Source organism: Panthera onca, chromosome A1 (assembly GCF_046562875.1).
Source record: "Panthera onca isolate mPanOnc1 chromosome A1, mPanOnc1 haplotype 2, whole genome shotgun sequence".
Lineage (NCBI taxonomy): Eukaryota > Metazoa > Chordata > Mammalia > Carnivora > Felidae > Panthera > Panthera onca.
Window position 1 is genome coordinate 25,490,734 of NC_138339.1, and position 13,536 is coordinate 25,504,269.

General features: G+C 44.2%; 1 protein-coding gene across 4 annotated transcripts in view; it reads left to right on the forward strand.

Moving 5' to 3' along the window:
* Positions 1 to 13,536, forward strand: part of PDZD2 (PDZ domain containing 2) — a 361,998-nt gene that overhangs the window by 112,491 nt on the left and 235,971 nt on the right. The gene's annotated exons all lie outside the window — the stretch shown is intronic.

The following is a 13,536-nucleotide window of genomic DNA, read 5'->3' on the forward strand; positions in this document are numbered from 1 at the left end:
ACAAACAGCAAGAAGATCATGACCTGAGCCGAAATCAAGAGTTGGACGCTTAACCGATTGAGCCACCCAGGTGCTCCTATGGTTTCCATTTTTTAAGTGCTCTTCATATTTTGCAGGAGTTGCAGTCTTGAAAATTTGCATGGGTTTTGTTTTTTGTTCTGTAAAGAAGAGTGTAGGGTCGAATCATTAGAAAAACTTGCTGTTAAAGGAAGCACCACAGTGATGCAGTTTGTAAAGGGAAGGATTCTTTAGCTGTGCAAATAAGCATGACTTAATGGAACTGCTTGGGGGTAAGCTTTGAAGCTAATATGTTTGCTGTTCATAAATTGGGAAAGTCTGGGACAATAGATGGAGCTCTGCCACCCCGTGTTTGACAAAAGAGGAAATAGAGAGTGATAGAGAGATGTCTGTGACTAGTTTGATATTCATGTGACTATCTGGAACTCTTGGGGGGATCTCAGTCTATGTGTGGATGCCACAACGCATTTCAGTGTTTATCTTGTGTGTTAGCTGTCTTGTCATCAGCATCTTTAGTAACATTGAGTCAGAGAAGACTTTACGTGGGGCACTGAGTTTATTATAGTCTGTTACATCCCAGGTTGACGGGGATGTTCTGGCAGTTCCCAGGACCACCAAAGTTGATGTAGATTTGTGTCGTATGGAGAGGCAGAGGATACAGAGGTAAGACAGGGTCTGGCAGGTCTGCTGTTGGATTGGCCAGGGTCCATGGACAGGAAATCCAAGTCAACAAGAAGGCGAGGGCAGGCAGGGAAGCCAGGTTCAAAATTGAAAACTATTAGATCATTTCCTCACCAGCAAGAGTAGGGCTATGGTAGACCATAAAGACAGGAGTGTGTCCTGAGGCCAAGGTCAACTGTCTGCCAAGTCAAAGGACGGTTGAAGCAAGAGCAGATGAGTAGAATCGAAAGTCCTGGCTCCTCCGGTCACTTCTGCCTCCCTGAGCCTCAGTTTCAACCTCTTAACATGGTTCAATTAGGTGAGTAACTTTCCAAACTTAACTATTTTTAAGCACTGGAACCCTTTCTTGAAACAAGATTTTGGTAAGAAAGCCCAATGTGTAAATCAAATAAAGGTGGGTCTGCTCCAGGTGCCACTGAGGGGACGAGCAGGATTGGGCACCAGAGCCCGAACTACTCAGCTCCTGTCTTGTGTATCAAGGTGGTTCCTGGACCTGCCTGGAATAGCATTAAAAGATACTGGATTGGATAAGATTTTAAAATCCCTTGTAGCTCAGAAAGTTGGTCAACAGAACTTTGGAATCAGTGCTGCCTTTTTGCTAAAGCTGCTCATGGTTTCCTGGGCACTATTGCCTGGAGGGCCGTCCCTCCTGTTTTCAGAAGGGTCCCATCTGCACAGGGTCAGGCCTCTGTGTCACTGGCCAACCAGAAGTTTCTGCAGGCCAGCTGAGTAACCAGAGCCAAGAGGCTCTGTGTAGACCAGAGCCAGACTGTGGTATGGACATACATTGTCCACTGCCTGCTTAAGGAGATCCCATGGAGTGTGACACAACCCTTCCTATCCCAGCCATTTTCTTCCTGTGAGGCAGAGGAATTTGGAGGCAATAGGTGGGTCCCACAGTCTGTGGGATTAGGAGGTGAAACAGGTCAAAAAGTGATACCAGCAATAAAGCCATCATTCACCTCACACTCAACATCTCTCGTACAGGGAGTGTATGGGAAGTAGGAAAGAACACGGTAGAATCTTACCTTCCTGCAGAGACCATAAACTGGTTCTGAAAACAAGTCCAACTGGGGTTAGTATCCCCTTTTCCATTAATTGACAAGGTTGTCTTGGACTTCTTTAATTGTGAGAAAGTGGGAGCTCATTTCATTCAAACTATATGGTCTAAAACTTAGGGTCTTGTGAAGTATTCAGTACAGTTGAGAGATAAAACCTTAGGTCAATATCAATACCTGCATCGTTGTCCCAGCTCTGCCCTTGGCTCTGTGACTTTGGGTAAATGACATGGGCTTTCTGTGCCTGCGTTTATATGTGCTAAATTGGGAGAACACCCGACTATGACAAGGATACAATGAGGTACTAGATGTGAAAGTGTTGAATAGTCACCCTGCTCTACAAGTAATAGGAGTGGTCAGTATGTAGGTGGGGAAAGCCGACGTGAATACCTGAAGAAATGGTGTTGTCCTATCCACAGAGCCTGGGGTCACCTGGGCTGAGATTCCTGCTATCCCCATCTGGCTATCGCTCCTTTGTTAACTTACCAACAACAGCTTTGTGCCCAGGGCAAGGGTCCAGAGACCAGTTCACCCCTGCAGGTGAGCCTGGTGTGGGCTGAGTTTGGGCTTAGTCCACCTGGAGCCTGGAGTGAGCTCACCTGTTCTCATTACCTAGCGCTCTGCCTGCCTCAGGTGGGTGAATAGTTTGGGATTTCAGCAGCACCCTAGGAAGAGAATAAAAACCTGGGAGACCAGGACAGGAGGAGATCAAAGAAGAGGACAGAGAGGAGAAGGATGAGTCAGAGGGTTCAGAAGGAAAAGGAATTGCTCTCTTTTCCAGAGTGTTGGTTATTGTACAAAGAATACGTGTTCTCTGTAGAAAAAATATATAAAGTAAAAGAATATATAAAAAGCTATTCGTTTCACTGGCTAGAATTAAAGCAGTTAATGTTTTAGCTACTTTATGTCTTGATTTACACACACACACACACACACACACACACACACACACCAATGTGTATATAAGTAGGCCTTTAAATGAAAAAAAAAAAAAAATCACACTCAGTGGTGTGCTGGTAAATGTTTAACAAATGGCTAAGGAAGAGGCTGACCTGATTTGTAACATTTGCCAATTTCCATGGTATAAATGATCCCACCATGGCTGATTTCAAATTACCAACCTGTCAGCCAGCTTGTGAGATTCCAGAAAACCTCAGTCATTTTTTGGGAACCAGCAAGAGCCAACTCCGCACATCACTGACCAAGTTTTGTTTTCTAATGAGCCTTTCTTCATCACAATATAGTGCAAAAGTCTTTATGCCTAAGCTCTGGAAAGTTGTCTTTATCAAATTACTTTTTGAACCAAAATTGTTTTCCTTTTGAAATGTGGAGCTGGATCATGGACTAATCTGCTGATTGTAAGTGTTGCCTTCTCTTTAGATTTTGCCTGTTCCTCGTGTTCCATGGATCCTTATGTAGCGGGGAGTGGACCCACACTCTGTTAGGTGGCAGGAATAGAAGTGTAGTTGGGAAAAAGTGACAGATTAATGGGATCAAGCAGAAGAGTGTGGTGGCCTGGAATGGATTCCACGGTCCATTATCCGCAGACGGGTTTGACTTCGTAGAGGCAATTTTCTCCTTTGCAGCTCCTAGTCCTTGGTCGAGCTCTGTAGTCGTCACTCATTTCCCCCGGCTTTTCTGATGGAAATTGCCCTCCCCCCCTCCGGTCTGTCAAAGGAGAATGAGGCTGCAACTGTTTGGCTCCTAATCGGATCCATATTTTCCCGGTTGAATGGGAGCTTTGGGGAATTACAAGGGGAAGAGGGAGCAGAGGGCGGCACTCACAAAACAGTAGTGTGTGTGTGTGTGTGTGTGTGTGTGTGTGTGTGTCTCCCGAGTAACGCTTTGGCTTTCCTAAGCTGGTGGACTATCACATCTGTGGCGAAAGTCGCTAGGTGGAAAAAGTAGTTGTTGCCAAAGATCTCCCACACTGGAGTTTTAATTACCTTAAAAGAAGGCTGGCCTTTGTGAACTTCTGATAACAAACCTGGTTCTCTCTGGCCCAGGAAGTTTGGACAGGGAGTTTCTGAGTAAGACTTCACAGGTGTGGAAAGCAGGGTGTTGGAGGTGGATGTGGGGGAAGGGCAATCCATTGTCACAGTAAGAAGGAAGGACTTGGCCTTCCCTCTGCTCCTGTAGCCAGTGTGACCAGAGGAAGGCAAAAGTCTAGTTTGGGTCTCTGACAAGAAGGCCAAATTCAGATGCCTGGAGTATGAGGCAAAGGACAGGGCCAACATGAATAAGGGGCCTCTCTGTTGGGTAAGCTGCCTGCTCTCGCCAATCCCCTGGGTCACCTTTGACTCCTCCTCCTCTCCATCCCCTTCCCTACCAGTCTACTTACGTGAGGTCTGGACTAGTCAACTCAGCCTCTGAAATAGCTTAAGAAGCTGCCCTGTTCCCACTGCCCTGGTCCAGGCGGTCAGGAGATCACACCTGAGCTATGAGGACAGTCTCCCAACGGGTATCCTTGCTGCCCAGACTCACTCAATCTGTAGAAATCCCATCTGTATCCTTACACACACACACACACACACACACACACACACACACACACACACACTTGTGTTTTTAGTTTATTTTAAGAGAGAGAGAGAGGGAGGGAGGGGCAAAGAGAAAGGGAGACAGAGAATCCCAAGCAGGCTCTGTACCATCAGCACAGAGCCTGATGCAGGTCTCGACCCACAAACTGTGAGATCATGACCTGAGTGGAAACCAAGAGTCGGACACTTAACCTACTGAGCCACCCAGGTGCCCCCGACACACAGAATTTTTTCAGTCAGCAAAAGTACGTTCATAAGGATTTAGAAGTCCAGAAATTTCAAGATGAAAGACCACTCATAGATTTGATTCCCTGAGATGAAAACAATCATTTTAGTGAATATCTTTCAAAGAGATTGTTTTCGATCTTAAACACAATTGACATGCAATCAAAACTACTTTGTGGGGGTGCCTGGGTGACTCAGTTCATTGAGTGTCTGACTTTGGTTTAAGTCATGATCTCACGGGTTCGTGAGTTGGAGCCCCACATCCAACTCGCTGCTGTTGGCACAGAGCCCACTTCTGATCCTCTGTCCTCCTCTCTCTCTGCCCCTCCCCTGCTTGCACTCTCTCTCTCTCAAAAATAAATACAACATTAAAAAACAAACTGCCTTGTAACCTACTTCCTCACCTGTGATGGTAAACATTTTCCCATATTGATATTTTTCTAAAATGAAATCACATATCTGGTTATAATATTCCCTTGCTTAAATGATTAAATAAATAAAACCACCACCAGCCAAAATCCGTTGCTGACATGAGGAAAGTCACTGGATTGGGAAGCATGGGATCAGGAGGGAAGGCCAAACATAATCTGCCCCAACCTTCACGTTAATCTCCCACCTCCATTCACCACCCAGTACATGGGCACAGCCTCTACGTCACCCCTTTTGCCTGTTGCATGAGTACACTACCTACATGTTTGCTCTGAGAATTTCGTATGAATCGGCTTGTATGAATGACTCCCACCTTATGCAAGTCCCACTTTGTGCATTCTTTCATTCCTTAAGATTTATCTTATTTAAACATCTGGCCCTAGGAAAGTTGAGACTCTCTTGAGGGCAAAAACAGAACTTACTCAATTTGTATTTTCAGCAGCTTTTGGTAATGCCTGGCACAGGGTGGTAGACACTCAGTAAATATTTATGGAGTGGACTGGCCTTGATTCGGTATGTCTGTTTTCATCCTCTTGCCAGTTTTGTGTGTTTGTTTTTATTAGTGTCCATGATTAATCCAGATTACATTTTCTTTTCATCCTTCACTATGTTTCAGTCTTGCTGTACTGAAATAAGAGCCCCTGGCTTAGAGCCATCCACTACTTTACTTATGTCTTTGTAGGTAGATTAAAGATGTTGTTCGTTTCTAGTAGCTTTACTGTACCATTGAGAATCCCTAAGAAGCAAGCTCACTTTTTTAGTCAACAGCCCAGAGTCAAGCCTCCAACCCTCTTCTGAAAAGTTGATTTATAGGTTTATGGAAATGTTTGAAACAGGAGAAGGCACCATGGGTAGAAAGTTTCCAGAGTGGGAGCTCCACCCTCAAAGCCAGGGGGTTAGCTCAACACTCACTGGAGGGGAAGGTAGCAATCGCATGAAGGTAGGGAGTGGTATAGTTGATCCAGACTCTTCCCATGGCCTGTGGGATTCTGTACCTTAAAGGTGCTGGAGGGACCCTCACTTCTGCCTCTGCCTGTGCTCCAAAGAAAAATTCATAAGGCCGTTCAAACACCATGTGCTGCCTCTTGGGGTTCTGAGGATGCTTAAATATGGAGGTTTTGTCAGAGGGAGGAATAAACTTATTTTCAACACTTCATCAACAAACATTATACTAGACTATTTTTATTCAAATTATAGAAAAGGGAAAGCTAGTTCAATTCTTCTCCTACTATGAGAAAGAAGAATGACCAAATTTCTGCCCTCTGGGATAGAAACAGAGGCAGGTAGATCCACATTTCCTGCTGCGAATCTCAGAAGTTCAAATTTGCATGTCTGTCTTTGACTTTCCCTTTAAAAGGAAGCCCCAAGCATAGAACCACATCTATAGCAGGTTGTTTTCTGGATGCAGGAACTAGAAATCCAACCCAAACAGTCATCCACAGAAAGGATATTTGGTGGTTCTACAAGGTTCACAATGTCATCACTTCATTTCATCTCAACTTCATTTTCCTTCTCAATGTACCATCCTCAACATTAAGCTTCATCTTAGGCTGGTATCAAGACGGCAGCATAAATTGTGGACATTCAACTGAGCCCTGATGACATCTAGAGAAAGAAGAAGGACTATTGCTTCTTGGCACTTACTCTTAAGGTTTTCCAGAAGGCCCCTTTCAAGGCTTTACCTCCTCACTCATTGACCAATGTTGGGTCACCTCTCCATTCTTTTTTTTTTAGATTTTTTTTTAATGTTTATTTATTTCTGAGACAGAGAGAGACAGAGCATGAGTGGGGGAGGGGCAGAGAGAGAGGGAGACACAGAATCAGAAGCAGGCTCCACACTCTGAGCTGTCAGCACAGAGCCTGACGCGGGGCTCAAACTCACAGACCACGAGATCATGACCTGAGCCAAAGTTGGACACTCAACTGACTGAGTCACCCAGGCGCCCCATCACCTGTCCATTCTTGAAACTGCTGCTGGCAAGAGGAAGGATGTTACCATCGATCAGCCCATTTTTAGAGCTGAGATACCTACTGCTCAGAAAAGGATGGATGAATCTCTGAACAAAAGTCAGAATTCTGTTAGGGGGTAAAAAAAGAGGGAACAGGTGCTGTGTAGACAGTCAGCTGTCTCCTCTACAACTCAAAATAAGCCATAGAGTTCGTTGTATATTCTAGTGATTTTCAAACAGTTTTTAGCTACTTTGTTCAAATAAAGTTTTATCCAGAAAAATAAATACAACTGATAAAACCAGAGCAGCTGTGACTGTAAACCCCAGGAAGTTATGGTTCCTGGATGATACTTTGACAATCACCGGGAGGGTACTTCTAGTGTTCACATCAAACAGTTTTCTATTCCTTGTCTCCTTTCATCCTTGTGACATAGTTGTACTGTGTGGAACTAGAGGTCATCTGGCGAGAGAGGACCAGCAAGCAGGGACATTCAAGAAAGGGAACTGGGCTGGGTGTAGCAGATTTGGGCACATGAGACCCAAGGCTGAGATATGATCCCAGGGCTAACTCGTTCACTCTCTGCCTGCATGGTGTGAGGGGCCCTGGCCCATGGGTGATATTTGCATCCAGGGGGAAGTGAAAGGCTTATTGACACAAGGACACAGGTGCCAGGTAGGATTACTTCACAAAGGGCAGACAAGACATGCAGGTCAAAGGCTCTAAGAGCTTCATTTTGAGATGGGGTCAATGTAGGGTTGCCACCTAAAATATACAACACTTAGTTAAATTTGAATATCAGGTAAACAATAAAATTTCAGAATAATATGTCCCAAATATTGCATGGCACATATACTAAAACATTCTACAATATTTGAGATATACTAAAACATTACTCGTTGTTTATCTGTAACTCATATTTAACTGGACACTATATATTCTTATTTGCTAAATCGAATACCCCTACATGGGTAGGAAATGAGGGGTCTCCTGAAACATTAGGATGTTAGAGCTGACTTTATTCCCATGGTCTCCATTCTGAGTCATGGAGTAGCCAACACCTCTCATTCAACCCAACCAACAGTTTCATCAGAAAAGCTCTGTTAGGTCAGAGTTACTTGAAACACTTGTTATAAATGTAGATATCTGAATGCCACAATGGCTTCCAGGGATTCTGAGGCTCATCCCAGCTTGGGAAGACTGCTTCAGCTTTTCAGTTCTTGAGGGTGAGGATGTCACTTTATTTATTGCATTCAATAAATATTTGTTGAATGAAGGAGGGAGTGAATGAATGATTCCTGCCCGAGGAATCCAGTGTCTATCTTATAGAACCCAGGAACCCCAGAAGCACAGGCATCTTCCTTTCCATTTCTTTTCTGGTCATGAGACTCGTGGGAAAGGCTTGGGTGGAAGGTGGAATGGAGAGTCTTGGAGCACAGTGGGAAAGGAAGGTAATGACAAGACAGGGCAGGAGAGAATAGAGCTACAACGGGGCCCCACCAGGCAGGGGGCAAGAGTACCTCCTGGGGAGGTAGGCCAAGTTTATAATCACTTCCTCAGGCAAAGGGACTTGCGATTTCATGTTGAGAACAGGTCTTCAGTTATTTTTACAGAATTCCTTTAGAGTTGGCCTGGCACATGCTCAGCTTCACAGGGAGAATGATCCTGAACCTGGAGTCATCTGACCAGGGTGCTTAAAGCCTGTTGGAAATGTTTCAGCAGAACTTGGTGGGTGGCAGGTAATGGCCATTTTGCTAATCTTGGTAATTTCCCAGGTCAACAGGGTGCCTGGGAGCATCTATTGTCTACCGTGCCTACTCTGGAGGCCTAGCTGTGTAAAGACTAGATTCTTGTCCTAAAACTTTAAATCCATAATGGACCCAACTATCTACTTTCCCCCCCATTTAGACACACCCTGGTGCCTCCATTTTCTCTAATACAGAGAATTATAAAAGTGTTTTTTAAAAAATTCCAATTTCCTATTTTCCTGGCAAGCGGCTTTGCCTTAATGGGCGAGAACCTGCTTCCAAGCCGAAATGAGTGTTTGCCGAGCGACGTCATGGATGCCTAGTGCTCTGCCTCTCAACTGAATCGCAGGTCCCCTCTCAATCTGTTCCCCCATCTGTGTAGCCAGGATGCTGCCACAGGGCCATGGGGCTCTGGGAAATGGTAGAGCTCTCTGGAATTTCAGCAGCATAAGGCTACTCAGCAAGGCTCCAGGTCAAGAGTGGTAAGGAGAACATCGACTCCCCTGGCTTTTCCTTTGTGACTTTAGTCCTGGCCCTCCTGTCCTCACTTCCTGTCCTCACCTCCTGTCCTCACCTCCTGAAAGCTCACACACACCATTCCGAGCAGATCAGAGCCATGCTGCAGGGTGGCCGCTTAGTGACCACTCTTTGGTCTCCTATAGTTTTGTTAAATCTGTCAGGTGTCATAGGTACTCAGGGGGCAGTAGCGAGACCCCTTCCCCACAACTCTGAACTTAGAAACCAGACAGATTTCTATGTGGAGCACGAAACCAGGACATAGATCATACACAGTTGAATAGCCAGCCTCTGGAACACCCAAGTGAAGAAATTTTCTGTAAAAACATAGAATTCAAACCTTGAATCATAGTGATCTTGGAGAAGATGGGCCCAAATGTGATTATGACCATAATTCAGAGAACAGAAATCAACACTACTGATGTTATGGTATGCAGTTTGAAGAAAGGGGTGTGAATAGAGGGGGGTAGTGAATGTAGAGAACAGAAAAGAAAGCCTCCAGGAGCTAGATGTTAGGAATACCTTTTCAAGTGTTGTCTAGTGTTAGGGAGTCTTAGCTAAGTGAACAGTTTTCTTTTGCAGAGCCCAGGTTAGAGTGGGAGAGTGAGTGGAGAGGGCTTCAGCTAGGGGAGCCTCCTGTGCTCACCTGGTTCTCCTTGTTCTGAAGCTTGCATTCCTTTGCATCCTGTCTGTAGGGAAAGCCGGCAGTGAGCGGGTCGATGCCAACATCCTGCTCACTTAATAATTGTATTTCCAATTGAAAATTAATGAATGAGCTTTCTTGCTGGTAACTGTATATTTACACTTGACAGGCAGATACTCTGTCAATGTGCAGACGGAAGTCAGGTTTCTGAGCCTGGGAGCCTGAAGACATGAGTGAGGGAATTTGACCAAGATCGGGGTCACCTTGTCGCATCTCCCTGGCCTACGAGTGGCCTTCCCCAGCCACATCTTTTGCCTGTGTGCATGTTCCTGCACATTAACACAGACACAGCGACAGCAGGATCTTAAGAGACAACGCGTCCAACCTCCTCATTTCTCCTGATCTCTCCATTGGAATGAAACCTCCACTGGATGATTTTCAAGCTAGTTCCTCTAAGTTTCTGCCATCTCTTCTCTTCTTCTCACTCTACTTCATTTCTCTCTCACCCCTTTTAACAGCCAAGATGGCACATGGGGTCCATATAGAATATCGGGCACTGGTATGTCACAGTGCTTCAGTCTTTCCTTCTTAATTCTGATCTCCTGCCTGGAAGAGGGCAAATGAGGATTCTTCTTTCTCTCACTCCCATGACTTTGACTTGCTTCTCATCACCATTGTCCTGAGTTTTTTCCCTCAGCGAAGCCTGGGAAAAGGGGATGCTCAGAGATGCAAACGGGCTGAACCTCTGTGCTCCATGATCTTTGGGCTTCCTCTGAGGATACTGTCTCTGCACCAGGCACTCCAGCCCTGATTCCAGCATGCAGTCTGGGAGGGAGAGAGCAGAGGCTGGTCTCTACACAGTTTAGGCCCTTGCCAAATTGGATAGTCTGTGGTGCCTCACTGGAAACACCGGATTTCCTATTGTACCCCACCCCCGAGGCAAGTTGCTTCCCCCTTTTTGAAACCTTGTTTTTTTTTCTGCTGTTCCAAAGAGCTTTTATTCAGTAGGGTATATTTCTTCTTGTCTTCTGGAAGAGCTGAACTGTGGTTATAAGCCACGAATGTAAAACCACCCAAGGGCCCCCCTTCCTCCCTTTGTCTTGGCAGATATTCAAAATCTGATAAAGCAATTTGGCCCATCTCTTGTGCAGTTTAAAACTTCCATGTGTTGTGTATATGCTTCTAAATGAGGCTAGTGACTCCCTCTTTGGCTTGCTAACTCAGCTCCAAAGTCTAGGAAAATGCTAGAACCAGAAAGAAACTTAGTAGAACCATCTCATTTGGCAAATAAGGAAACTGAGGCTCAAAGATGCTAAATGACTTGCCTGGGGACCTATAGCTATACCTATGGCAGAGTATATTACTGGCTATTAAAAATATTCAATGATGAAGTCAGATCCTGTACAGTTACATGCTAAGAATTTAAATATATATAGTAAGTAGATTATTTACCCAAAAGTCTAAACACTAGACGCAGCTAAACAGTGCAAGTTCTGAAAGAAACAACTATAAAGTCTCCATTAAAAAAATAATAACTCAAGTGGGGCAAAATGGGAGTGAGAGATACAGGCTTCCAGTTACAGGATGAATAAGTGACAGGAGTACATACATAGGGAAGATACAGCATAGGGAAAATAGTAGTATTGTAATGGGGTTGGGTGACAGATGGTGTCACATTTGCAGTGAGCACAGCGTAATGTATAGAGATGCTGAATCACTGTGTTGTACACCTGAAATGAATGTGACATCATGTGTCAACTATACTAAAAAATTTTTTTTGGACCTTCAGTAAAATTGAAGAAGAACTTATAATGCATGCTCTATGTTGATGGCGTGGTCTATAGGGTTATGGAGGACAGATTGGTGGCATCATGGGTACCTGGTCCATACAAAGTGGACACAATGATCACATTAAAATGGACAACCACAGTGACTCATGATTATCTTGCTGCTAATACAAAAGTTGTTACTGTCTCAGTCTATTATCCACTTGTTAGATAGCCCCTATTTCAAAACATTGAATTGCCATTTCACAGATACGTATGTAACCTCAGAAATACCCTCTTTTCCCAACCATCATGGTCTTTTAGAATCAAGATACCTAAACTCCGGAAATATTAATCCAGAACTGGCCAAATTTTGACGTTCTGAGTAAACAGTCATAAACTTCAGATGCACAAACTTGTTTCAGTCTTTGAAGCCACAGCAAATATATTTTAGAAGTAACAGAAATAATTTATAGTATTCATTTTGTTTTTCTAGTCCCCAAATGTTTTCTTGCACTTATCATGATGGAAAACATGCATGATATTTTGTGAATTTCTTCAATTTCTAATCATTCCTGTCTTTTGTTATTTGGGCAAATAGTCCATGTTTCAGGACATGCAATATCTTTAAGTATTAGCTTCTCAGAATAGCTGTCGGGTCATTCTTTTTCCTTTCATTTATTTTTCCTTTTTTTCCTACTCTTCAAAAGTTAAGAGACCCAGAAGCCAAAGGATCTTCATCTTGTCTTGATGTCTGTTTCTGTCATCTTTCAAACTGAAGATTGGATGTGGAAATCCCTGAGGTCCCCTCTAAGTCCTCATCTTCTATAATTTATATGGGAACACCTCTCTCATCCCCTAAGGCCCCAGCATAGACCTTTAAAGCCTCACTTTCCAGAATCCATCATGTGCCCACAAATGTACCACTTCATGGCCCTTCACATACTTTATTTAATGATCTGTTTGTCCAGTGGACCACAGCCTCCACAGGGCTGTTCATCATTTCTTCCCTAGGCTAGCATAGTGCCTGGCACAATTAATTCTTATTGCATGAAATATATATTAAATTTTTTTTTTCAACGTTTTTTATTTATTTTTGGGACAGACAGAGAGAGACAGAGCATGAACGGGGGAGGGGCAGAGAGAGAGGGAGACACAGAATCGGAAACAGGCTCCAGGCTCCGAGCCATCAGCCCAGAGCCTGACGCGGGGCTCGAACTCACGGACCGCGAGATCGCGACCTGGCTGAAGTCGGACGCTCAACCGACTGCGCCACCCAGGCGCCCCTAAAGCAATATATTCATTAGGGGATTTTGTTCACCTATAACAGATTTTCTAATTAACGAGGCTTAAAAAAGGTAGGAGCCTGTTTTTCTCTCATGTAATAAGAAGTCTGGAGGTAGAATGTCGACGGTTGGTACAGATGCTCATAGATGTCAGGCCTTTGCCTTATGGTTGGTCACAAGATGGCTGCTAAAGCTCCAGCCATCACATATGCATTTTCAGCAAGAAAAAAGACAAAAAGTGCCCATGAAAAAAAAAAAAAAAAAAAAACCCTTTCTGGGGGTGCCTGGCTGATTTAGTCAGAAGAGCATGCAACTCTTGATCTTGGGGTAATAGTTTGAGCCCTACATTGGGTATAGAGATTACATAAATGAACAAACAAACAAACTTAAAAAAAAAAACCTTTCTGGTAACCCCACCGAACTATTTCATAGGCCAGGACTGTATGTTATGGCCACCTCTCTCTGAAGGGGCACTAAGAAACAGGTTTTTTGATTGGGTACTTGCCCCTAAACACAGATGGATTTTTGTAAGAAAGAGGAGAGAATGAATATTATGTAAGCAACAAGCCAGTTTCTTTTGGTTACTCAGACATAATCTTCTTTCCATGCATGGTTTCCCCATTCCCAGTGGAGGTGTCACCTAAGCCTGATCCATTTAGTCTATCAAGATTAGAGCCCT